Below are 26,739 nucleotides of genomic sequence, written 5' to 3'. Positions count from 1 at the left end.
AGAGAAAATATGGATAATGAAACTTGTAAAATGGAGATGTTTGGAAGTTTCTGTTACCAATGACAAATTAATTTTTAAATAATTTCAGGAAAATTTAGGTGACTGTCTGTACTTTCATATGGACATTCATAGTAAAACAGATTTTTGAATTTCTACCCTTGATAAACTTTAATGTAAAATATGTGAGTAAATGTGTACTTTTCCGTTCCTCATGAACATTCTCAAGTTTATACTATCTGGATTTTCTCAGGACGAATTACAAGCTGTATATGCTGCTGAAGTGTCTCAAAGATTAAGTCCCAAAGAGAGTGCCCTACTCTTTTTCCAATATTAATTTCTAAGTTTTACCAAGTTACAAGTTTTTTTTTCATAAAATATAAAATATTTTGCCTCCAGCAGAAATACATTTTGGAACATAACTTTCCTGTAGGTAAGGGGTATAAAGGAAGCTTGGATTTGTTCTGAGAAAGGGAGAGGGTACTTCTGCCCATTGCCATGCACATCTGATTTTAGATCTGAATGCCTTTCTGAGCTTGGCTCACTCCTCTCAAACTTGCTGGTAAATGGACACAAATTAAAGAGAAATAATTGTATGCCATTTGGGATCAGGGAATCCAGATATCTGAACCATTGTTTATTATTTGCCCCTCCCACCCTCTCACCCTTCCAGATCTCTAGTGTCTATCATTCCACTTCTATGTCCAGGTGTACAATTATTTAAATCACACTTACAAATGAGAACTTCATGTGTTCATTTGTACAGATTCTCTTCCACCTAGCTACCTCTGAGACTGCAAGAACAATCACTCCTCCCCCTCCTCCTTCTCAGCCTACTCAAACAGAAGACCAGGAGCATTATCTATCTATCTATCTATCTATCTATCTATCTATCTGCACACACACACACGTACACATATATATACACACACAAATATATATACACACATATGTGTACATATACACACACTCATAAAGAATTTACATTTTAAAGAATGGCAGACCCATAGTTGTTCAAAAATCAACTATATAATTCTATATATGATAAATGTCTACTAGAAAGTTCACGTTGAAAATTGCAAACACGACTTAGAAAAAATAAAGTTTTTAGAAATTTTATTTTATTTCATTTTAAGTTCCAGGATACATGTACAGGACGTGCAGGTTTGTTACATAGGTAAGTGTGTGCCATGGTGGTTCGCTGTACCTATCAACCCGTAACCTAGGTATTCAGCCCAACATGGATTAGCTATTTACTCTGACGCACTCCCTCCTCACTCACCCCCAGACAGGCTCCAGTGTATGTTGTTACCCTCCCTGTGTCTAGGTTTTCTCATTGTTCATCTGCCACTTATAAGTGGGAACATGTGTATTTGGTTTTCTGTTCCTGCATTAGTTTGCTGAGAATAATGGCTTCCAGCTTCATCCACGTCCTTGCAAAGGACATGATCTCATTCCTTTTTATGGCTGTATAGTATTCCATGGTGTATATGTATCACATTTTCTGTATCCAGTCTGTCACTGATGGGCATTTGAGTTCATTCCATGTCTTTGCTATTGTGAATAGTGTGGTAATGAACATATGCATGCAAGTATCTTTATAATACAAGAATTTCTATTCCTTTGGGTATATACCCAGTAATAGCATTGCTGGGTCAAATGGTATTTCTGATTCTAGGTCTTTGAAAAATCACCACACTGTCTTCCACAGCGTTTGAATTTACATTCGCTCCAACAGTGTAAAAGTGTTCCTGTTTCCCCACAGTCTCACCAGCATCTGTTGTTTCTTGACTTTTTAATAATCGCCATTCTGACTGGCATGAGATGGCATCTCACTGTGGTTTTGATTTGTATTTCTCTAATGATCAGTAACGTTGGGCTTTTTTTTTTCATATGTTTGTTGGCTGCATAAGTGTCTGTTCATATCCTTTGCCCACTTTTTAAAATATTTTTATTTTCACTTTTTAAGACAGAGTCTTGCTGTGTCACCCAGGGTGGAGTTCAGTGGCACAATCTCGGGTCACTGCAACCTCTACCTCCCAGATTCAGGTGGTTCTTCTGTCTCAGCCTCCTGAGTAGTTGGGATTACAGGCACCTGTCACCACATCTGGCTAATTTATTGTATTTTGAGTAGAAACTGAGTTTCACCAGGTTGGCCAGGCTGATCTTGAACTCCTGGCCTCAAGTTATCTGCCCACCTCACCTTCCCAAACTTCTGGGATTACAGGTATGAGCTACTGCACCCAGTTTTTGCCCACTTTTATATGGGGTTGGATTTTTATAGTTTTGGGTTTTACATTTAAATCTTTAATCCATTTTCAGTTCATTTTTGTATAAGGTATAAGGAAGGGTCCAGTTTCAGTTTTCTCCATATGTCTAGATAGTTTTTCCAGCACCATTTATTATTAAATAGGGAATCCTTTCCCCATTGTTTGTTTTCATCCAAAATAAAATGGTTGTAGATGTGCAGTCTTATTTCTGATATCTCTATTCCATTCCATTGGTCTATGTGTCTGTTTTGTACCACTACCATGCTGTTTGGGTTACTGTAGCCTTGTAATATGGTTTGAAGTCAGGTAGCAGGATGCCTCCAGCTTTGTTATTTTTACTTAGGATTGTCCCGGGTATATGGGCTCTTTTTTCATTTCATATGAATTCTGAAGTAGTTTTTTCTAATTTTGTAAAGAATGTCCATGGGAGTTTATGGGAATAGCATTGAATCTATGAATTACTTTGGGAAGTATGGCCATTTTCATGATAATGATTCTTCTTACCCATGAGCTTGGAATGTTTTTCCATCTGTTTGTGTCCTCTCTTATTTCCTTGAGTAGTGGTTTGTAGTTCTCCTTGAAGAGGTCCTTCACTTGCCTTGTTAGCTGTATTCCTAGGTAGGTATTTTATACTCTTTGTAGCAATTGTAAATGTGAATTCATTTGTGATTTGGCTCTCTTCTTGTCTGTTGTTGGTGTATAAGACTGCTTGAGATTTTTGCATACTGATTTTGTATCTTGAGACTTTGCTGAAGTTGCTTGTAGCTTAGGAATCTTTAGGGCTGAGGTGATGAGATTTTATAGATATAGGATCATGCCATCTGCAAGAAAAGAAAGTCCAACTTCCTCTTTTCCTGTTTGAATATGCTTTATTCTTTCTCTTGCCTGATTGCCTTGGCCAGAACTTCCAACACTATATTGAATAGGAGTGGTGAGAGGGCATCCTTGCCTTGTGCCAAATTTCAAATGGAATACTTCCAGCTTTTGCCTGTTCAATATGATAATGACTGTGGGTTTGTCATAAATGGCACTTAATATTTTGTGGCATGCTCCATCAATACCTAGTTTCATGAGAGTTTTTAGCATAAAGGATAGTTGAATTTTATCAAAGACCTTTTCTGAGTCAACTGAAATAATCATGGGGTTTTTGTCTTTAGTTCTGTTTATGTGGTGAATTACATTTATTGATTTGCATATGTTGAACCAGCCTTGCACCCAAGGGATGAGGCCGATTTGATCTTGGTGGATAAGCTTTTTGATGTATTGCTGGATTTGGTTTGCCACTATTATATTGAGAATTTTGCAACAAAGTTTATCAGAAATATTAAGCTAAAGTGTAGTAAATACATTGAAAATAATAACAGACTGATTAAAAGACTAAATAACATGAATCCTAAGTGTTTTCACAACTGATTTCTAGAGTAAAAGCATTGCCAAACTAAATGAGCTTGGTCAAACACTGTACAGGGTCTGAGATGTTGTCTCAACTTCCATTACTCATTGTGAGGTGGACCTGCAGTAACTATATTTGATGCAAAATTTCATGTTGATGGAAGCTGAGATGTCCTGCAGTCTCAGAGGGACAGAATTCTGGTGTGTCTCCCTTTGCCCTGTCAGGAATAAAGATCTAGACTCTACAGGTTTTGTCAAAATTTACAAGATGTAGGAAATGGGACAGGATTGAGGCTGTGACGCAAAGCCTAGAGATATAAAGAAACAGATTCTGACTCAGGGCTCATGAAGTCAGGATAGTTTCAGAGGGGATGGTGGAGTGAGCATAGTACAGTCTTTGGAACCATTCCTTCCCCTTATTTGTTCATAGGCCAGATGTGCTCAACCAGGGGACATCTCAGGTCTGATGAACAGAGTCCTGGAGAGACAAAGGGGCAATCCTGAGGAAGAGGCTCAACAGGGAGGAAGGAGCCACCATTTTCTCTCCTGAGAAAAATCCTTCTCCCTAGGAAATCATAGGATTTTCCTTGGTCCCAGTGAGACTTTTCCTGAGTGAAGAGAGCAGAGAGAGCAAGGGACTGATGTGTTATCTGTTTCCACCTCCTGCAGTGATTCTGAAACCATGGGGGACAGAATTATCTTCAGAATCATGAGCAATCCAGATGCCATGATTTCACACAAGATATTGGAAGTTCTTATCTCTAGGGTGTAGGCACTGGTCATTGATACTCTTTAAAGCTCATTCGCTGATTACAAAGTGAGCCAAATTAATAATCTACTGCAAGTTTTACTAAACTCAGTTTACTTGACACACAATTCACACAGACACATTGTTAATATACACATTTTGATGCTTGGACAGGGTTGGACCCAAGATTCTGTACTTCTATGGAGCCCTGTGTTCTGCCCAGGTATCATTTACTCTCAGGTAAGTAAACTGATCACCATAACGAACAAGAGATTGATCTGTGATGATTAGAAATGAGAAGATCTGTTGGTTATGTTTTATTAGTATGGATTCTATTAACATTTAAATACAGTTTAAAAACACAGATTTACAATGAAAAGTAACGAGCAAATATAAAAAGTGAAGGGGCTATTCCCCAAAGTAGTTTCCACTGAAATACCACCAGAGAAAAACAACTCTCAGGACAGGGATACTGCTTCAAAGACACAGATTTCACAGCTGGATGGTTGATCTCGAATTTCCGAAAATTCCATCCTTTACTCATGAAATGCAGTTTATTTAAGAACTTTCTAATTTGACTGTAGTTTCATACTCACACACTTCAGTGTGTTGTGTATTATTCCATTGATGATAAGTATAACTTATTTGAAAATGAATTACATACTGGTGAGAAAATTTTCCCTTTAAATTAAACTTAAACTCACACCATAAAATTAGCAGCATCTGTTTGTCTGTTCCAAGAATTACCTAGGTTCTACCCAGGCCACCTGAGATCAGTTGAAAACAAAAGCAAAAAAAGTTGGAATAAAAAGTAAGAACACCCTTCCAACGTTACAAATGCATCCCAGTCTCAATTATTCACATTCACGAGAATGATTCACCTATATCCCACTTTAGCAAAATTTCACCTACTCTCGCCTACCAATTGACTAATCAAAACAAACCAAGACAGAACAATAAATTCAAATTCATCCAGTAACCTGAGGGGAAAACCTACACCTCAAAATGTAGTCTACAGATATTCACACAGGATGTCATCTACTGTGAAAACACATGCACAGAGACAGTCCCTTCACATGATCAGAATACTCACAACTCCACAACAACATATTAGATATGGGATCATCTTGAAATGCGGCCATCACTAACCAGTTGTCCCTTTTACATAGACAAAAATCTGAGGACCACATTATGTTATGTAGAAATGACTGTACACCTGTGTGCGTGTGTGTGTGTAGGGATCCGGGGAATCCGATAGACATTCCAGCCTCTTGATTTTTTCCATGTTCACGCTCTTGATTCTATATCCGAGTGAAATGACTTGCCAGTGGGGAACAAGATAAGTCTTTGCAGGAAGCGCTCTGGTGGGAGCTAGATACTCAAATCATAAAGCATCGAGTGTTGGAAACATGCACTGAAGTTAGACGAAATACTCAATGCACAGTTTAGACGGTGAAAGACTTTCAGGTAATCATGCAATCACCGACCGGCTGATTGATGACATTCCCCGAATTTATGATTGCAAGAAGAGACAAATACTCATGACATTCTATTTCCGGTGGTTGGAGACATACGATGGCAGCATACTGTCTGCCAGTCATGCTCATCACACTGTACTTTGCACACACGTCACACAGAGACACTGTTAATACGCACATTTGTGTGCTTGAGCAGGGTTGCACCCAAGATTCTGTGGTTGTACGGAGCCCTGAGTTATGCCCTGGACATCTTTACTCTCGGGTTGGTCAACTTGGATCACTGTACCGAACGAGAAACGGAGCCTGAAATCCAATCAGCGAATACACAAAAGGAAGGGGCCATTTCCCACAATCATTTCCACTGCAACACCACCTCGGATGAACAAGTCTCATTGCAGGTCAGGGACTGTGCTTCAGAGATGCACCTTTTGCAGCTGGACGATTGATCCGGAATCTCCCAAAAGCCATTTTGATACACACCAAATGAGATTTATTTCTGTGCTTGCTGATTTTATTTTAGTTGAATACACACACGCTCCTGTGTTTGATTTCCTTGATTATCAATATGACTTACTTCCAAATGACTCACATACCAGTGGGATGATTTTCTGCTTCAATGCATTGGAAATGGACAGCATTCAATAGGCAAGTGTGTCTGTCTGTCTGTTTCCAGCATTCTGTGGGTTCCACCAAGGGCACAAGTCCTAGGGCGCCTGAGGTCCATTCAACAAGCAATGTAAAAACGGCGAGGCAGGTTCAAAAGAAGAACACTCAATGCACACTCTCTTCAAATGCGTCCCAGTTTCCACTATTCAAGGTAGGGAGAAGGATCCACAGAAGTCCCACCTTCACAAAATTTCAACTTCTGGTGCTCACCAACAACTGACGAATGAAACACACCCCAAGAGAAAATAGTCAACCCCGTCCCCTGCAATAACCTCACGCGCAATCCTACACTGCAATATGTCCTATTCAGAAATTCACACTGAATGTCATCTACCATGAACACAAACACACAGACAATCCCCCCACAGCTTCAGAAGACTCACGACGGCAAAACTCGATGTTTCCCATGTCTGGGCTCATCCTGAAATGCAGCCATCACTATCCAGTTGTCCCTCTTGTGTAGACAGAAACCTGGGCTCCTCATTACTTTATGTCGGATTGACTGTGTATGTGATGTGATGGTGTGTGTGTGTGCGTGCGTGAACCCCCTCGTGGGTGTGTGTGTGCACGTGTATGTGTGTGTGTGTCAGTGTGTGTGCGCATGCACTCCTGCGTTTGGGTGGAGACTTTTCCTGAGATCACTGGCACACAAACAGAGCCCTCTTGCTGTGTTTGTTCCTCCCTTTGGATCTCCTGGTCCTCCCTTGCAGAGAAGTGAGTGTGTCAGTGTTCATGGACTCCTGAGGTGTCAGGTTCCTTGAAGAGAGGTTCAGCAGGGAGCTTTGCTGTTCAGGATGATGGTTGTTCATCCCACTCTTGTATTTTGATGGGTGAATCACAAGCACGTTGGGAGGCAGGGTACATTCGACTTTTCTGACGTTGAAGTCAGGCTTGGTTTTGTTTTGCTCTTGGAGGAACTTCCAGTGGTCTAAGGTGCTTTCTGGAGTGGCTCTTTCCACCAAGTGCTCCTCCAAGTCGGGTACCTGGAGGCAGGGTTCTCTCTGGAGCTCGCCTTGCGTTGCTCGCCTGTCTTTGTGTTCAGCGCCAAGGGCTCCTGGTTCCCTGCCTATTGACACACTCTCACTGCATCTTTCCAGTTCACTCTTCTGGATGTAAAAGAGGACATAGGCCTGTTGACTCAGGACAGAAGCGATGCTACAGGCAGTGACCTCGGCGTCATCCATTTTGTACCACTGGCCTCCTGGAGCTTTGACATAAGAGAGGTAATGTCCGTTGTGACAACTCCACCCAGCATGGACCAGCACAGCATAGAGGACATAGACTAGAGGTCCTGTGTTCTGCTGAGACATGTATGGCTGCATGTCTAGGCACTCAGGGTATTGCACATTCTTGGCAAGTTTGTTGCCAGTGACATCGGAGAATCTCTTCAATACAAGGATGAGGACCTTGGCAGAAGTGTGTAGAGTGAACGTCTTGGAGGCAGGCGCCTTCTGGAGACGAAGACCACAATGATAGGCATTATCTCCATTGAGTTCTTCGGGCTTCACCACCTGTTCCAAAGCTTGCTTCACACTCTGAGCTGCCTGGATATCCAGGGCGATGTCCAGGTAAGGGTCAAAGGTGTCCGAAACGCCCTGGCAGTGGAGACACTTGATTTGAGATCTCCAGCAGCCTCCAAATATCTGGTGGATGAGGGTGGTGTCCTCAGAGTCATGATCTACCTGCTTGTGCCCGGGAAGGCATGCCTTTTTCATGGCATCCACAATAGACATCAGAAACTCATGGGCATCTTCCTGCTTGCCTCGATGGAAGCCAGCAGCCAATGCCTGTGAGGGCTGGATGACGTGGCCAGGACAGTGGAGGGCCCGTGTAATGTGAGCTTCCATCGTACACAGCATGCAGCACTTGTGACGCTGACAAAGTTGAGAGTGCTCCTGGGACAGCATGTAGTTGGCAAGGGGTGGTGTGTATGTCAGGCACTGCAGGGAAGCATTCAAGTAGCAAGTATTTCCCATATTCTAGAGCCCAGCCCCCACCGCAGCAGCTCTCCTGCTACTGAGAGGAAGCTTCTTTCTGGGGGCAGGCTGTCTTGCCACAGGAGCCAAATCATCACAGAAGTTGACATGGGTCTCAGATGACAGTGGTGACTTCTCAGGTAGAGAAGTCCGCTGAATTTCAGCAAAAGCTGCATCTGGCCGAGAAGATATGAGTTTTGAAAAGTGGTTGAACTGCCACTCACCTCCCAAGTGGAGTGAATCGGCCTCCATGTCGCCAGGAGCAAGGATCACAAGCTTTTTCTGCCGGGACCACACGTTGCAGAAAGATGCTATCTCTTCTGAGAGAGTCTTCAAATGATGCGCCAACTGGCTGCATCAGCCCTTATATAACTCATCCCCGCCTACCGCGAACACCTCACCCACCCATCAGGTACGCAGTCCAGCAATCCAATATCAGCACTCAGTTAAAGAATGAGTCATATGGTGTGTCCCCTTGTATTCCCCAGGGAGTTCACTTAAAACTCCTGGGGAATGTGTTAGTTTACTTAAAACAGTGGTAGGGAATAATTCTGTCCTTACAAAACAATGTGTGAGTTTGTGTGTATGTGTTTGCTTGCGTGAACTTGTGGGCATGCGGAATCACGCCCATGTGAGTGTTTCTTTGTTTTTGTTTATATGTCAGGGTGTGTGTGTGTTTGAGCTGCGATGTGCTTCTAACTATGTGCTTTTGGCAGTTACGATCATCCTTTCAGGCACTGAAGGACAGGAAGTCAGACCTGTACTTTCTGACTTGAGAATCATCAATGAAGTACAGTTAATAACACAGTGTATTTGTTTCCTTAATATCAAAGAAGAAATCCGTGCAGTCTAATAAGTATTCTAGCGATAACCTTTCCATGTTCAGCCTATTGATTCTGTGTTCGAGTGAAATGACTTACCAGTGGAGACCAAGACATGTCTTTGCAGGAAATGCTCTTGTGGAAGCTATCTACCGAAATCATAAAGCATCAAGTGTTGGAAACATGCACAGAACTTAGACGAAATACTCAGTGTCCAAATTAGACTGTGAAAGACTTTCAGGAAATCATGCAATCACGGACATACCAATTGATGACATTTCCCGTATTTATGATTGCAAGTAAAGAGAAATACTCATGACATTCTATTTCCAGTGATTGAGGTCATATGACCGCAATTTAAGAAATCATGAAATCAGAAAACTTGACTAATCACAATTTAATCCAACTAAAACCTTTGGTTCATTTAAGAAAGGATGAATATAAAAACAACATATCACACAGCATGGGAGATAATATTTTAATACGTATGTGATAATGGATCAACATTTGAGAGAGATGAAATAAATAGTTGTAAATTTGAGAATAGCATATAACCAGAATTAAACACTGTCAATGCCTGGGTGATGGGAGTGAGTCCCTGTCTCAGGAGGAAACATAGAGATTTAAAAGCAGGGCGTCTAAAAGAGATTTGCATACCATTGTTAAAACTGGCGGTTGTTTTAGTAAGAAAAGGAAAAATAAACCATTTGTCTTAGGTATTGTTGCCTGTATTTTTCATTGTCTGAGATGTTGCTTCCAATTCCAGTTAAGCATTGTGTGGTGGACTTGTAGTTACCACATTTGGTGGAAAATGTCATTCTGATGAAGGTAGACTTGTTTCCCAAACTAAGAGGGACAGAATTTGGGTGTTTCTTTGGGACTTTTGGCTTAGTAGGAATAAAGATCCTGGCTCTAGGGATTTTCTTAAAATTTTTCAGATAATGAGAAAGAGAATAGAATTTAAGCCAGGTGCCAAGGCCTCGAGGTGTACAGAAGCATCCCCGGTCTCAGGGCCCATGAAATCAGGATGATTTTAGGGAGGATGGTGGAATGAGGAGAGTGTGACCTTTGGCCTCCTTTCTTTCCCTTTTCTTTTCATGGGTCAGGTGTGCTCTATCAGGAGGCTTCCCCTTTCTGTTGGACAGAGTCCTGGAAGAAGAAATGAGCGCTGCTGAGAAAGACGCTCCACAAGGAGGAAGGAGTCACTATTTTCAGGATCATGATCCCCAGAAGCATAAGAAATCCAGATGCCATGGCTTTACACAGGATGCTGGAGTTTCTTTCCTCTGGATCCGGGAACTTGGCATCAGTGTTCTGTAATGCCCATAACTGATTTTGAGGTGAGTCCCCTTGATAATCTGTCTGTGTGTCATGCTCATTACACCGCAATCCACACACACGTCACACCGAAACACTCTGAATGAGCATGTTTATGTGCTTGAACAGTGTTGCACCCAAGAATCTGTGATTCTACAGAGTCCTGAGTTCTGTCCTGGACATCTCTACTCTTGGGTAGGTCAACTTTGATCACTATGCCTAATGATAAACGTACCATTAAATCTAATCAGCAAATACACTAAAGGAAGGGGCCATTCTCCATAATTGTTTCACTCTGGTAGGTCAACTTTAATAACTGTACCTAAGAAGAAAGGGATCTGTGATGATTCCACATCAAAGAACCTGTTGACTTTTTTGTCATTTGAATGAATTACGTTAACATTTAAATAGAGTTTAAAACCCCAGATTTCCCATGAAATCTAATCAGCCATGAAATCTAATCAGCAGATACACAAAAGGAAGGGGCCATTCTCCAAAATCGTTTCCACTGAAACACCACCACCAATAAACAAGTCTCATTGCAGGAAAGGGATCCTGCTTCCAAAATCCAGTTCGCACAGTTGGACGATTGACCCAGAATCTCCCCTAATGCCATTTTTTTAACACCCCAAGTGAGATTTATTTCTGGGTTTTCTAATTTTATTTCAGCTGAATACACACACTCCTGTGTTTCAATTTCTTTCAAACACCTTTTAATAATGAAGTATCTTGCTGTTTCACCCCTTATATAACTAATGTCCCCCCACCGGTTCCACTACATTTACCCATCAATTACCCAATTTACCAATGAAATGTCAGCAGTCAATTAAGTTTTGTGTCTTAGGTTGTATCCTTTTGCATTCCTCAGGGAATTTAATGGACACAGCTTAAATTGTGATTATAGAACCGTTGAATCAGATTTACTAATCAGTGTTATGGGCAAATATGATAGGAGTGGAACTGAGTTAGGACAGTGGCTACACGTTTGCCTTATTTCATGTAAAACAATGCCAGTTAACAATTGTGTACATATTAAACAGTTTGTGTCTGTGTGTGTATTTGTATCTTTGTGTCTGGGTGTGAGTGTGTGTGTGTGTTCAAAAGTACTTCCAAGGATGTGCATCTGGGAGATAAGATCATTCTTTCCGCGATTGAACGACAAGAAGTTGGAACTACACTTTCTGATTTGAGAATGTGCAGCGATATTATGTAATTAACACAGCATATTATGTCTTAATTAAAATGGAGAGATCAATGGAGTCAAATAGACATTCCAGAGATAACCTTCCCATTTTTGACCAATTGATTCTATATCATGTTGCAATGATCTGGCTGTGGGGACAAGACAAGTCTTTGCATGAAATGGTCTTGTGGAGGCAATATATGCAAATAATAAAGCATCAAAAGGGACTATGCGTTCAATTTGTAGAAATATTCACTTAAGTTTAATGAAATTCTCAATGCCCAAAATAGACTGCAGAACACTTTCAAGAAAACATGCTATAACCCAGAGATTAATTGATGACATCCACCGAAGCGATGACTGCAAGAAAAGAGAAATATTCATGGAATTTTATATCCAAGGGATTCTTGTATATGACAGCATATTTTGAAAAGTCAAAATCAGAAAAACTTGACAAACAGGAATATATCTAAGCTAAAACCTTTTGTTCATTAAAGGAGTGATGAGAGGCAGTTCCAAGATGGCAGAATAGGAACAGATCCAGCCTCCAGCTCCCAGTGTGAGTAACACAGGAGACGGGTGATTTCTGCATTTCCAACTGAGGTACCGGGTTCATCTCACTGGGGCTTGTTGGACAGTGGGGGCAGGACAGTGAATGCAGCACACAGAGCAACAACCGAAAAAGGGCGAGGCATCACCTCACCCAGGGAGTGCAAGCGGGAAGGGAATTCCCTTTCCTAGCCAAGGGAAAGCGTGATACACAGCATCTGGAAAATTGGGTTACTCCCACCCTAACACTGTCCTTTATCAAGGGTCTCAGCAAACGTCAAACCAGGAGATTATATCCCGCATCTGGCTTGGAGAGTCCCACGCCCACAGAGCCTCCCTCATTGATAGCATAGTAGTCCAAGATCTAACTGCAAGGAGGCTGCAAGGCTGGAAGAGGGGCGCTTGCCATTGCTGAGGCTTGAGTAGGTAAACAAAGTGGTGGGGAAGCTCAAACTGGGTGGACCCACCACAGCTCAAAGAGGCCTGCCTGTCTCTGTAGACTCCACCTCTGGGGAGAGGGCATAGCCAAACGAAAGGCAGCAGAAACCTCTGCAGATTTAAATGTCCCTGTCTGACAGCTTTGAAGAGAGTAGTGGTTCTCCCAGCATGGTGTTTGAGATCTGAGAACAGACAGACTGCCTGCTCAAGTGGGTCCCTGACCCTGGAGTAGCCTAACTGGGAGACACCCCCACTAGGGTCAGATTGACACCTCACACCTCACACAACCGGGTACCCCTCTGAGATGGAGCTTCCAGAGGAATAATCAGGCAGAAATATTTGCTGTTCAGCAATATTCACTCTTCTGCAGCCTCCACTGCTGCCACCTAGGCAAACAGGGTCTGGAGTGGACCTTGAGCAAACTCCAACAGACCTGTAGCTGAGGGTCATGACTATTAGAAAGAAAGCTAACAAACAAACAGAAAGGACATCCACCAAAACCCCATCTGTACATCAACATCATCAAAGACCAAAGGTAGATAAAACCACAAAGATGGGGAAAAAGAAGTGCAGAAAAACTGAAAATTCTAAAAATCTGAGCAACACTCCCCCTCCAAAGGAATGCAGCTCCTCTCCAGCAATGGAACAAAGCTGAACAGAGAATGACTTTGACGAGTTGAGAGAAGAAGGCTTCAGACGATCAAACTTCTCCGAGCTAAAGGAGGAAGTTCGAACCCACAGCAAAGAAGCTAAAAACCTTGAAAAAATATTTCCTGAATGGCTAACTAGAATAACGAATGTAAAGAAGTCCTTAAATGACCTGAGACAGCTGAAAACCATGACACGAGAACTACATGACAAATGTGCAAGCTTCAGTAACCGACTCGGTCAACTGGAAGAAAGGGTGTCAGTGATTGAAGATCAAATGAATAAAATGAAGTGAGAAGAGAAGTTTAGAGAAAAAACAGTAAAAAGAAATGAACAAAGCCTCCAAGAAATATGGGAATATGGGAAAAGGCAAAATCTACGTCTGATTTGTGTACCTGAAAGTGAGGGGGAGAATGGAACCAAGTTGGAAAACATTCTGCAGGATATCATCCAGGAGAACTCCCCCAACCTAGCAAGGCAGGCTGACATTCAAATTCAGGAAATACAGAGAACGCCACAAAGATACTCCTCTAGAAGAGCAACTCCAAGACACATAATTGTCAGATTCACCAAAGTTGAAATGAAGGAAAAAATGTTAAGGGCAGCCAGAAAGAAAGGTCGGGTTACCCACAAAAGGAAGCCCATTAGACTAACAGTGGATTTCTCAGCAGAAACTCTACAAGCCAGAAGGGAGGGGTGGGGCAATATTCAACATTCTTAAAGAAAAGAATTTTCAACCCAGAATTTCATATCCAGCCAAATTAAGTTTCATAAGTGAGGGAGAAATAAAATCCTTACAGACAAGCAAGCGCTGAGAGATTTTGTCACCACCAGGCCTGTCCTGCAAGAGCTCCTGAAGGAAGCACTAAACATGGAAATGAACAACCGGTACCAGCCACTGCAAAAACATGCCAAAATGTAAAGACCATCGATGCTAGGAAGAAACTGCATCAACTAATGAGCAAAATAACCAGCCAACATCATAATGACAGGATCCAGTTCACATGTAACAATATTAACCTAAATGTAAATGGGCTAAATGTTCCAATTAAAAGACACAGACTGGCAAGTTGGATAAAGAGTCAGGAGCTCTTATAGGGCAGGCCTGGTGGTGACAAGAACCACCAGTTTGCTGTATTCAGGAGACCCATCTCACGTGCAGAGACACACATAGGCTTAAAATAAAGGGATGGAGGAAGATCTACCAAGCAAATGGAAAACAAAAAATGGCAGGGGTTGCAATCCTAGTCGCTGATAAAACAGAGTTTAAGAAAGATCAAAAGAGACAAAGAAGGCCATTACACAATCGTAAAGGGATCAATTCAACAAGAAGAGCTAACTATCCAAAATATATATACACCCAATTCAGGAGCACCCAGATTCATAAAGCAAGTCCTTAGAGACTTACAAAGAGACTTAGACTCCCACACAATGATAATGGGAGACTTTAATACCCCACTGTCAACATTAGACAGATCAACGAGACAGAAAGTTAAGGATATACAGGAATGGAACCCAACTCTGCACTAAGCAGACCTAATAGACATCTACAGAACTCTCCACCGCAAACCAACAGAATATACAGTCTTCTCAACACCATATTACACTTATTCCAAAATTGACCACATAGTTGGAAGTAAAGCACTCCTCAGGAAATATAAAAGAACAGAAACTATAACAAACTGTCTCTCAGACCACAGTGCAATCAAACAAGAACTCAGGATTAAGAAACTCAATCAAAACTGCTCAACTAAATGGAAACTAAACAACCTGTTCCTGAATGACTACTGGTTACATAACGAAATGAAGGCAGAAATAAAGATGTTCTTTGAAACCAATGAGAACAAAGATACATCATACCAGAATCTCTGGACACCTTTAAAACAGTGTGTAGAGGGAAATTTGTAACACTAAATTCTCACAAGAGAAAGCAGGAGAGATCTAAAATTGACATCCTAATATCACAACTAAAAGAACTAGAGAAGCAAGAGCAAACACATTCAAAAGCTAGCAGAAGGTAAGAAATAACTAAGATCAGAGCAGAACTGAAGGAGACAGAGACACAAAAAACCCTCCAAAAAGTCAATGAATCCAGAAGCTGATTTTTTGAAAAGATTAACAAAATTGATAGACAGCTAGCGAGACTAATAAAGAAGAAAAGAGAGAAGAATCAAATAGATGCAATAAAAAATGATAAAGGGGATAACACCACTGACCCCACAGAAATACAAAGTACCATCAGAGAATACTAAAAACACCCCTACATAAATAAGCTGGAAAACCTAGAATAAATGGATAAATTCCTGGACACATACATTCTCCCAAGACTAAACCAGGAAGAAGTTGAATCCCTGAATAGACCAATAACAGACACTGAAATTGAGGCAATAATTAATAGCCTACCAACCAAAAAAGTCCAGGACCAGAAAGATTCATAGCCGAGTTCTACCAGAGGTACAAGGAGGAGCTGGTACCATTCCTTCTGAAACTATTCTAATCACTAGAAAAAGAGGGAATCCTCCCTAACTCATTTTATAAGGCCAACACCATCCTGATACCAAAGCCTGGCAGAGACACAACAAAAAAAAGAGAATTTTAGACCAATATCCCTGATGAACATCCATGCAAAAATCCTCAATAAAATACTGGTAAACCAAATCCACAGCACTTCAAAAAGCTTATCCACCATGATCAAGTGGGCTTCATCCCTGGGATGCAAGACTGGTTCAACATACACAAATCAATAAACGTAATCCAGCATATAAACAGAACCAAAGACAAAAACCACATGATTATCTCAATAGATGCAGAAAAGGCCTTTGACAAAATTCAACACTTCTTCATGCTAAAAACTTAATAAATTCAGAATTGATGGAACATATCTCAAAATAATAAGAGCTATTTATGACAAACCCACAGCCTATATCATATTGAATAGGCAAAAACTGGAAGCATTCCCCTTGAAAGCTAGCACAAGACAGGGATGCCCTCTTTCACCACTCCTATTCAACATAGTGTTGAACTTCTGGCCAGGGCAACCAGGCAAGAGAAAGAAATAAAGGGTATTCAATTAGGAAAAGAGGAAGTCAAATTGTCCCTGTTTGCAGATGACATGATTGTATATTTAGAAAACCTCATCCTCTCAGCCCAAAATCCCCTTAAGCTGATAAGCAACTTCAGCAAAGTCTCAGGATACAAAATCAGTTTGCAAAAATCACAAGCATTCTTATACACCAATGACAGACAAACAGAGAACCAAATCATAAGTGAACTCCCATTCACAATTGCTTCAAAGAGAATAAAACAACTAGGAATCTAACTTACAAGGGATGTGAAGGACCTCTTCAAGGAGAACTACAAACCACTGCTCAATGAAATAAAAGAGGACAGAAACAAATGGGAGAACATTTCATACATTCCATGCTCATGGATAGGAAGAATCAATATACTGAAAATGGCCATACTGTGCAAGGTAATTTATAGATTCAATGCCATCCCCATTAAGCTACCAGTGACTTTCTTCACAGAATTGGAACAAACTACTTTAAAGTTCATATGGAACCAAAAAAGAGCCCGCATTGCCAAGACAATCCTAAGTCAAAAGAACAAAGCTGGAGTCATCACACTACCTGACTTCAAACTATACTACAAGGCTACAGTAACCAAAACAGCATGGTACTGGTACCAACACAGAGCTATAGACCAATGGAACAGAACAGAGCCCTCAGAAATAATACCACACTTCTACAACTATCTGATCTTTGACAAACCTGACAAAAACAAGAAATGGAGAAAGGATTCCCTATTTAATAAATACTGCTGGGAAAAGTGGCTAGCCATAAGTAGAAAGCTGAAACTGTATCCTTTCCTTACACCTTATACAAAAATTAATTCAAGATGCATTAGAGACTTAAATGTTAGACCTAAAACCATAAAAACCCTAGAAGAAAACCTAGGCGATACCATTCAGGACACAAGCGTGGGCAAGGACTTCTTGTCTAAAACAAGAAAAGCAATGACAACAAAAGCCAAAATTGACAAATGGGATCTAATTAAACTAAAGAGCTTCTGCACAGCAGAAGAAACTACCATCAGAATAAACAGGCAACCTACAGAATGGGAGAAAATTTTTGCAATCTACTCATCTGACAAAGGGCTAATATCCAGAACCTACAAAGAACTCAAAGAAATTTACAAGGACAAAAAAAAAAATCCCATCAAAAAGTGGGCAAAGGATATGAACAGACACTTCTCAAAAGAAGACATTTATGCAGCCAACAGACACATGAAAAAAAGCTCATCATTACTAGCCATCAAAGAAATGCAAATCAAGACCACAATGAGATACCGTCTCACACTAGTTAGAATGGTGATCATTAAAAAGTCAGGAAACAACAGGTGCTGGAGAGGATGTGGAGAAATAGGAACACTTTTACACTGTTGGTGGAACTGTCAACTAGTTCAACCATTGTGGAAAACAGCATGGCGATTCCTTAAGGATCTAGAACTAGAAATACCATTTGACCCAGACATCCCATTACTGGCTATATCCCCAAAGGATTATAAATCATGCTGCTATAAAGACATGCACACATATGTTTATTGCATCACTATTCACAACAGTAAAGACTTGGAACCAACCCAAATGTTCATCAATGATAGACTGGATTAAGAAAATGTGGCACATATACACCATGGAATACTATGTAGCCATAAAAGAGGATGAGTTCATGTCCTTTGTAGGGACATGGATGCAGCTGGAAACCATCATTCTCAGCAAACTACTGCAAGAACAGAAAACCAAACACCACATGTTCTCACTCATGGATGGGAATTGAACAATGAGAACACCTGGACACAGGAAGGGGAATATCACACACCAGGGCCTGTTGTGGGGTTGGGGGAGGAGGGAAGGATAGCATTAGGAGATACGCCTAATGTACATGACGAGTTAATGGGTGCAGCACACCAACATGGCACATGTATACATATGTAACAAACCTGCACTTTGTGCATATATTCCCTAGAATATAAACTATAATAAAATAAAATAATAAAATAAAAAAGGGACGATGAAAATAAATGAAATGTAACACACAGCATGTGAGATAATGTTTTAATACACATCTAAAAATGCCTTAAAATTCAATAGAAAGTAAATAAAATCTTCTAAAACTTGACAAAAGGAAAGAACAAAAATTACAGACTGGAAAATCCTGGCTGACTGGAGTGATGTCCTGTCTCAAGAAAGAACAAACAAACACGCAAACAAGCAAAGGATTCTGAAAGCAGAGAATCAAACAGATATTTGTACACCGTTCTTCCTTCTTCCTACTAGCACTCTTCATAGTAGGAAAAGGCAAAAACAACCCAAATGTGTCACGAATTGCTTCATCAGTTTTTTTGGATCTGAAATACTGCCTCAATTTTCAGTTACTCATTGTGGGGTGGACCTGCAGTTACCATATATGGTCCAAAATTTTATGCTGATGAAGGTAGACCTGTCCTGCATTTTCAGAGGGACAGAATTCTGGTGTTTCTCCAGGTTCCTTGGCTTGCCAGGAATGAAGATCCGGGAAGAATGTATGTGTGTATGTATGTATGTACGTGTGTCCATAAGTATTTCCTGTTTTTAAATTTAAAAAATACGGGATACATGTGCAGAACGTACAGGTTTGTTGTATAGGTATCCTTTGCCATGATGGTTTGTTGCACCTATTGACTCATCCTCTAAGTTCTCTTCCCTCACCCCCAGTCCCCAGCGGACCGTGTTGTGCGTTGTTCCCCTCACTGTGTCCTTGTTTTCTCAAAGTTCAACTTTCACTTATTAGTGAGAACATGCGGTGTTTGCTTTTTTTGTTACTGTGTTAGTTTGCTCAGTATGATGGCTTCATCCATGTGCCTGCAAAAGACATGATCTCATTCCTTTTTATGACTGCATAGTATTTTATGGTGTATAGGTACCACATTTTCTTTATCCAGTCTAGCACTGAAGCGCATTTGGGTTGGTTTCATGTCTTTGCTATTGTATATAGTGCTGCATTAAACTTACATGTGCATGTGTCTTTATAGTGGAATGATTTATATTCCTTTGGGTATATAGCCAGTAATGGGATTACTGGGTCAAATGGTGTTTCTGGTTCTAGATCCTTGAGGAATCACCATACTGTCTTCCACAATGGTTGAACTAATTTACAGTTTCCTCAACAGTGTAAAAGTGTTCCTCTTTCTTCTCAGCCTCACCAGCATCTATTGTTTCTTAACTTTTTAATAATCACCATTCTGATGGGTGTGAGATGGTATCTCATTGTAGTTTTGATTTTCACTTCTCTGATGATCAGTATTGTTGAGCTTTTAAAAAATATATTTGTTGGTTAGATAAATGTCTTCTTTTGATAAGTTTCTGTTCATATCCTTTGCTCACTTTTGATGGGGTTGTTTTTTTTTTTGCTTGTAAATATGTTTAAGTTCCTTGTCAATTTTTGTTATTAGACCTTTGTCAGATGGGTAGGTTGCAATAATTTTCTCCCGTCCTGTAGGTTGATTGCTCATGCTGATGATAGTTTCTTTGCTGTGCAGAAGGTCTTTAGTTTAATTAGATCCGATTTGTCAATTTCGGCTTTTGTTGCAATTGCTTTTGACATTTTTGTCATGAAATCTTTGTCCTTGCCTGTGTCCTGAATGATATTGACTAGGTTTTCTTCTAGGGTTTTTATGGTTTTGGATTTTACATTTAAATCTTTAATCCAGCTTGAGTTAATTATTGTATAAGGTGTAAGGAAGGGGTCAAGTTTTGGTTTTCTGTATATGGCAAGCCAGTTTTCCCAGCATCATTTACTGAATAGGAGATCCTTTCTCCCTTGCTTGTTTTTGTCAGGTTTGTCAAACATCAGGTGGTCATAGATGTGTGGTGTTATTTCTGAGGTCTTTGCTCTTCTCCATTGGTCTATATGTCTGTTTTGGCAGCAGTAGCCTGCTGTTTTGGTACCGTAGCCTTCTAGTACAGTTTGAAGTTAGCGTAATGCCTCCAGCTTTGTTATTTTTGTTTACGATTTTCTTGGGTATATGGGGTATTCTTTGATTCCATATGACATTTAAAATAGTTCTTTCTAATTCTGTGAAAAATGTCAACGGTATTTTGATGGATATAGCATTGAATCTATAATGTTTGGGCAGTATGGCCATTTTTACAATATTGATTCTTCCTATTCATGAGGATGGAATTTTTTCCATTTGTCTGTGTCCTCTCTTATTACCTTGAGCAGTGGTTTGCAGTAGTCCTTGAAGAGGTCCTTCACATCCCTTGTACTCCTAGTTGTATTCCTAGCTATTTTACTTTCTTTGTAGTAATTGTGAATGGGAGTTCATTCTTGATTTGGCTCTCTGCTTGACTATTGTTGGTGTAATGGAATGCTTGTGATTTTTGCACAATGATTTTGTATCTTGAGACCTTGGTGAAGTTGCTTATCAGTTCAAGAAGTTTTTCAGTTGAGATGATGGGTTTTCTAAATATGAAGTCGTGTCATCTGCAAACAGAGACAAGTTGACTTTCTCTCTTCCTATTTGAATACTCTTTATTTCTTTCTATTGCCTCATTGCCCTGGCGAGAACTTCCAATACTATGTTGAATAGAAGTGGTTGCAGAGGGCTTCCTTGTCTTGTACCAGTTTTCAATTGAAATGCTTCCAGCTTTTGCCTATTCTTTATGATATTGGCTGTATGAAATAGCTCTTATTATTTTAAGGTATGTTCCATCAATAAGTAGTTTATTGAGAGTTTTTAACAGGAAGGGATGTTGAATTTTATCAGAGGCATTTTTGCATGTATCAAAATAATTGTCTGGTGTTTGCCTTTGGTTCTGTTTAAGTGATCAATTACATTTATTGATTTGTGTATGTTGACTCAGCCTTTCACCCCAAAGATGCAGCCCACTTGATCGTGGTGGATAAGCTTTTTGATGTGCTGCTGGATTCGGTTTGCCAGTATTTTACTGATAATTTTTGCATCGATGTTCATCAGGGATAATGGCCTGAATTGAGCAGGTGTGTGTGTGTGTGTGTGTGTGTGTGTGTGTGTGTTTACCTCGGTTTGCCAGTAGGTTGATGTGTGTGTGTGACGCGCGCGTGTGTGTGTGTGTGTGTGAATGTGTGATAGAGAGCCAAATTAAGGCAGAGGAGGCTCCCCGGCCTGTCATGACATTGAATGTTCTGAATTCAAGATGCTCTAATGGACTGTGTCAGTTGGCCTTCAGCCAGGAGGTGGTGCTTGCAAAAGACTGCCAGCTGTGGTGGTAGTGGTGAGATTTGGACTTGCCTTATGTTACCCATGGGAGGTACTCTGGTGTCTCAGGGAACGGGTAGAGCTAAAGGGCTTCTAAAAGTTTCTTCTGTTATTTGTGTTACTCTACCAGGGTAGGTGGTTGAGCAAAACCTGGTGGGAACTAGGTCAGGTAAAGTGATGCTCTGGCTCTCTACGTGTGGGACAAGCAGTGGCTCCAGTGGGAATTGGAAGGCAGTTCTTGGGCCACTGGGGTAATTTTCCAGAGAGAAGTGAAGCTGCCTCTGCCTCTGTACAAGGAGAGTCCATATGAAGAATGGGGAGTAGCAGCTTGGCAGTAAGCCCCATCCAGCTCCCACACCCTTGGCAAGGCAGGTCTCACACCCACAGTGTTCCACTGGGAGTAGTTAGCTAAGTTTCAAGAAGTCTGAACTCAGAGCTCAAAACTGACTCATACCATAAGCCTCTCCTATTGAGACAGTAACTGCAGCCTTCAGGCCACACCCCTCCTGATCCACCTGCAGAGCAGGGGCATCCAGCTCCTGTGCTTGCTGCTGCATCACACGTCCCACTCACCTCTCAGTTCTGGCCTGGGGAGTTTGTCCCCACAGGAAATTATATCAAACATTTCAGTTGGGAGGTTCTCTCAACCTGTGACCACCATTTGAGTTAGCTGGCAGACTTCTGGGAGGTCCTCTCTGAGGTAGAATCAGAAATGGCTTCCCTCCATCCTGCCAGAAACTGGGAACGTGCTGGAGACTCAAAGCACATCCCAATGCCACTCCTCATATAGTCGTCACTCTTCACTGAATCTACTCCAGCCCTGAGTATGATTAAGGTCTTCCCCTATGGCCTAGATTGATAGGTTTCCCAATGGAAGTGTATATCTTACAGTCAGTTTATCCCCATCTCACACCCTGGAAACTCAAAATTTTCTGCCTAGCTTATGGTGTAAGCTGCATCCTGCTGCTTCTTTCAAATGGTCTGTGGCTTATTTCAATTTTCCTGTTAAGTTCCTGTGTTGCTTCTTGAAAGAAAGTTCAGTGTGAATCTCTACACACCATTTTGTCTTTCCAAGTGCAAGAGGCAGGCTAACAATGCCTTCAATCCACCATCTTGGAAAACAAAAGTAACAGTTTTCTCATTTTTAAAGGTTTTGTTAAGATCTGTTAATGACTCACAAAGAAATAGTATTGGGTATATTTGAAATTAGTATTTATTCACTTATGTTGATAAGTGAAAACACAAGATGGTTATCAAGATGGAAGTACTTAATATGTATATTTCAATATTCTTAGATGCAAATAACTTCACTTTTGATGTATTTTTATTTTACATCAGTTTCATTTCAACTTAGGTTTAAGGGGTTCTTGATAATCTGACATGATAAGTGGTGTTGGAATTGGCATTAAAATCCACCATGCTCTACAGCACTTCATCCTTCTTCGGCAGGCACCAATTTGATCTTCTACTACTTTGCAGACATCTCTTCTGCAAACACTAGACAAATTGAGACAATGACCTTCAGCAGCACCCAAACCACCTCTTACTGCAGGAAAGAAGATCCAGTGAGATAGTCCACAAATGGAATGTAAATCCATAAACACTCTTAAGTAACAGAATAAATTTAGTATGAGCATTTTTATGTGGGGGCTTTTGAAATGGTTGCTGCTCATATGTCAGAGACACATGCAGATTAAGAAAGGTAGTAGTTCCGATCCTGGTTTGGCACAACAGTCACGGTATTTTTGGTGGGGGAAAAGGGATGTGGGAGGGGATGGTACATCTTCATCTTTTCCTCTGGGTTTTCTCTCAGAAATAGCTGTTGCTTCCCGCAGGGCAAAAATGCCAGTGTCTTCTGCCAGAGTGGGTTACTGAGGACCATGGTGGTTCCACCTTGTGGCTGATGCTGATAGTCCCTTTCTGCTTTTTTTGTTCCTAGCCAAAAAAGATGTTTCTGCTGTCTCAGGTATGCTGATTTCAGCAGTTGTTTTTTCTATATGGCTATTCGTTTTTGTTTTTGTTTTTGTTTTTTTCTTTCACTCTCTCTCTCTCTCTCTCTCTTTTTTTTGGCTTCACTGTGTTGCTGTAGTTTCTTAAGTGGTCCCTTGAACCCTCCCAGCGCTATTTTGGTTTGTACATAGCTGTCTATAAATTTTTTCTTGGGGGAAGTGTAGAGTTAAAGGCTGATATATCCTGCTCTTGCTCCCCCGAGTGATTTTATTCCCCCAAGCTAATATTTCAGGCTTTCAATTTATTCATGCTTTCATCTGTTCAAACAAGTGGAAATTACTTTTTCTCTCCACATTTAGATTTGCTCTATCTACTTTCATTGCTAATAGTGTCTTAGTCATAGGATAGATTAGTTAGAAAAAAGTATATTTTTGACATTATAAACGATCCTTTCAATTTGTGTCTAAAAGTGGAAAATATTAGAAAGCTTGACATTTATTATTGTGTCCGGACCAGTATTTCCTCCAGATGACCTTTATTACAACAAAGATAATTTAATGAAGATCTCTCTAATGGTAAATCTGGTGGCTTTGTGCTATTATAATATCCTTAAAATAAAGTGACAGTCTGGTGGAAAGACCAACTAAAGCAAGGGTTAGGAGAAAAACAGTTATTACTTTCATTTTGGTCTCACTCTGCATTAAGAGTTTTCATTGTGTCAAAGATTTATTATTCATTAAGTAGCCTAATGTTCATTTAATAATAAATGGATCCTATTAAATATGATTTTTAAAATTATAATCACATTACTTTTATTCACATCTGTCTACTGATGTCATTCACAGATGAAAATGGTATAACGTTATTTTATTTTTTTCATTTTGTCACATCTTTATTTACTTAGATTTATGCTCTATCGAACAATGTATGTGTGGGAGTAATGGGTGATTCAGGAATGCATGAGGGGGAGGTTTAAGCTCTTTAACTTTGAACAATTAAAATTAGCAATATAATATTGAAATACATGCATAACACTCAAGTGATACTTTCAAAATAGTGTATATTTCCTCTGTTTATTTGTAGCTTTTAAACCCAGCTAGAAGTATTCTATTTCTTTTAGGCACCATAAGTCTGAAAGTCTGTAGTGAAAGCTATGAGTAGTAAATGACGCTAATTCATGTGCTCCCACCTGTGGAAGAATTGAATGTCTTAGATAAAAAAAAATATGGTGCAATTGGTGTACTAAGTATCTTAGAACATAATTTGGTGGTGGTTTTTCTGTTTCTGTAGCAGAGTAACATATATACTATATCCAAGTCATCAAGTTATTTAAATATGCCTTTAAACAGCGAGAACTGAAAATAACACTGTGAATCCTGGTAAGCATTTAAAAATAATGAGGAGAATATTGCCTTTATAAAGTCAAAATTTATCTGAATACAACCCATATAGCAATTTCATAGCAAAACACTTCCTTCAATCCTATTAAAGTCAGAAGGAAAAGAAGAATGCCCACTGTCAATGCTGTATTAATATAGTTCTAAAAGTTTTGAACAATGAAACATATTGTAAGAAGAGAAGTCAGAGGAGATTTGAGCCTGTTGTTTTTCCTCTCCTTCTATACCTCCCAACATATCATTGGAATGTTGTAACATTTTGAAGAATCTATAGTAGTGTCGCAAATCATAGAATACTATGAATGCATCTGAATCTGAGATATCCCCAAAAGATACAAAATAGGTGTGACTAGAATGAAAGAAAGATTTAGGCTTTTGGCCATGACTGCGAGTTAGCTGCTCTCAAGTGACTGCTGCTATAGAACATATATATAGTAGAGGATCTCTTTGAAACATTTCTATCCCTGAAAATGGTTAGACAAGTTCTTAAAATATCTCCTCTTTCAAACACAAAAATAGTCTGTGAACTGGAGCTTGAGCAGTGGGCACTTTGTATTGGAGAGCTGATGGAGGGGGGTGAGGGTTTCCCAGATCTTCTGGGAAGATCTGCTATGATCAGTAATGCTATTGATGGTACTACTGACTCTTGGGCCATCAGATGTTCCAGTTTGTTAATGCTGAAACTTCTATATTGAGTTAAAGCATTGAGTCAGCTTCACAGAGGAAGTCTGGATAATAGCATTCTCATTTCAGACCATAAAATGATGTCAGGTTAAGGATGAACAATGAGTTCAGTATTAAAAATGATCAGGTAAGCAAGACACCATGAATAAAAGTTAATGAAATGAATAGCATATCTAGACCCTTTAAAACTAGATGTATTGAAATCGTCAATGTGGAGAAATAATTAAGCAGGTATGTATCAATTGTTTAAAGAAACAATCTACTATTACAAAGATGTAAAAACAATAGTAAAACAATATAGATGATAGAAAAAACGGGCAGGTCTGGCTAGGCGTGGTGGCTCATGCCTGTAATCCCAGCACTTTGGGAGGTCAAGATGGGTGGATCACGAGGTCATGAGTTCAAGACCAGCATGCCCAAGATGGTGAAACCTTGTCTCTACTAAAAAATATGTATATATAAATTAGCCGAGCATGGTGGCAGGTGCCTGTAGTCCCAGCTACTCAGGAGGCTGAGATAGAAGAATTGCTTGAACCCGGGAGGTGGAGGTTGCAGTGAGCCAAGATCGCACCACTGCACTCCAGCCTGGGCAAAAGAGCGAGACTCCATCTCCAAAAAAAAAAAGGCAGGTCTGAAACAAAAAATAATTTAAAAATAAATGCAAGTTATTAATGATATATTAGACACAGGTAAGAGGATAACTAGTGAAGAAAAAAATGTTTAAATGATATACCCAGAATGTAGCATGGAAACACAAGGTCTAACATTTATTTAATTCAAATATGGGGGGAGAGAAGTGTAAAAGGATTCACCATTTCAAGAGATTCTCAAAAAGAAATTAAGAAAAGGTATAAATCCATTGATTCAAAGAATATATTTCTAACAGATGATATAAAAATAAACTCACTTTAGTTAAATTATAAAACATTAAAACCAAACACCAGA

General features: G+C 40.1%; 1 pseudogene; it reads right to left on the bottom strand.

Moving 5' to 3' along the window:
- Positions 1-7,092: 7,092 nt before the first annotated feature.
- On the bottom strand, positions 7,093-8,779 carry LOC140711164 (ubiquitin carboxyl-terminal hydrolase 17-like; annotated as a pseudogene).
- Between the last annotated feature and the right edge of the window lie 17,960 nt (positions 8,780-26,739).

The sequence above is a fragment of the Chlorocebus sabaeus genome, unplaced genomic scaffold (genome assembly GCF_047675955.1).
Source record: "Chlorocebus sabaeus isolate Y175 unplaced genomic scaffold, mChlSab1.0.hap1 unalloc_scaffold_240, whole genome shotgun sequence".
Taxonomy (NCBI): Eukaryota; Metazoa; Chordata; class Mammalia; order Primates; family Cercopithecidae; genus Chlorocebus; species Chlorocebus sabaeus.
This window is presented reverse-complemented; position numbering and strand designations above follow the sequence as displayed.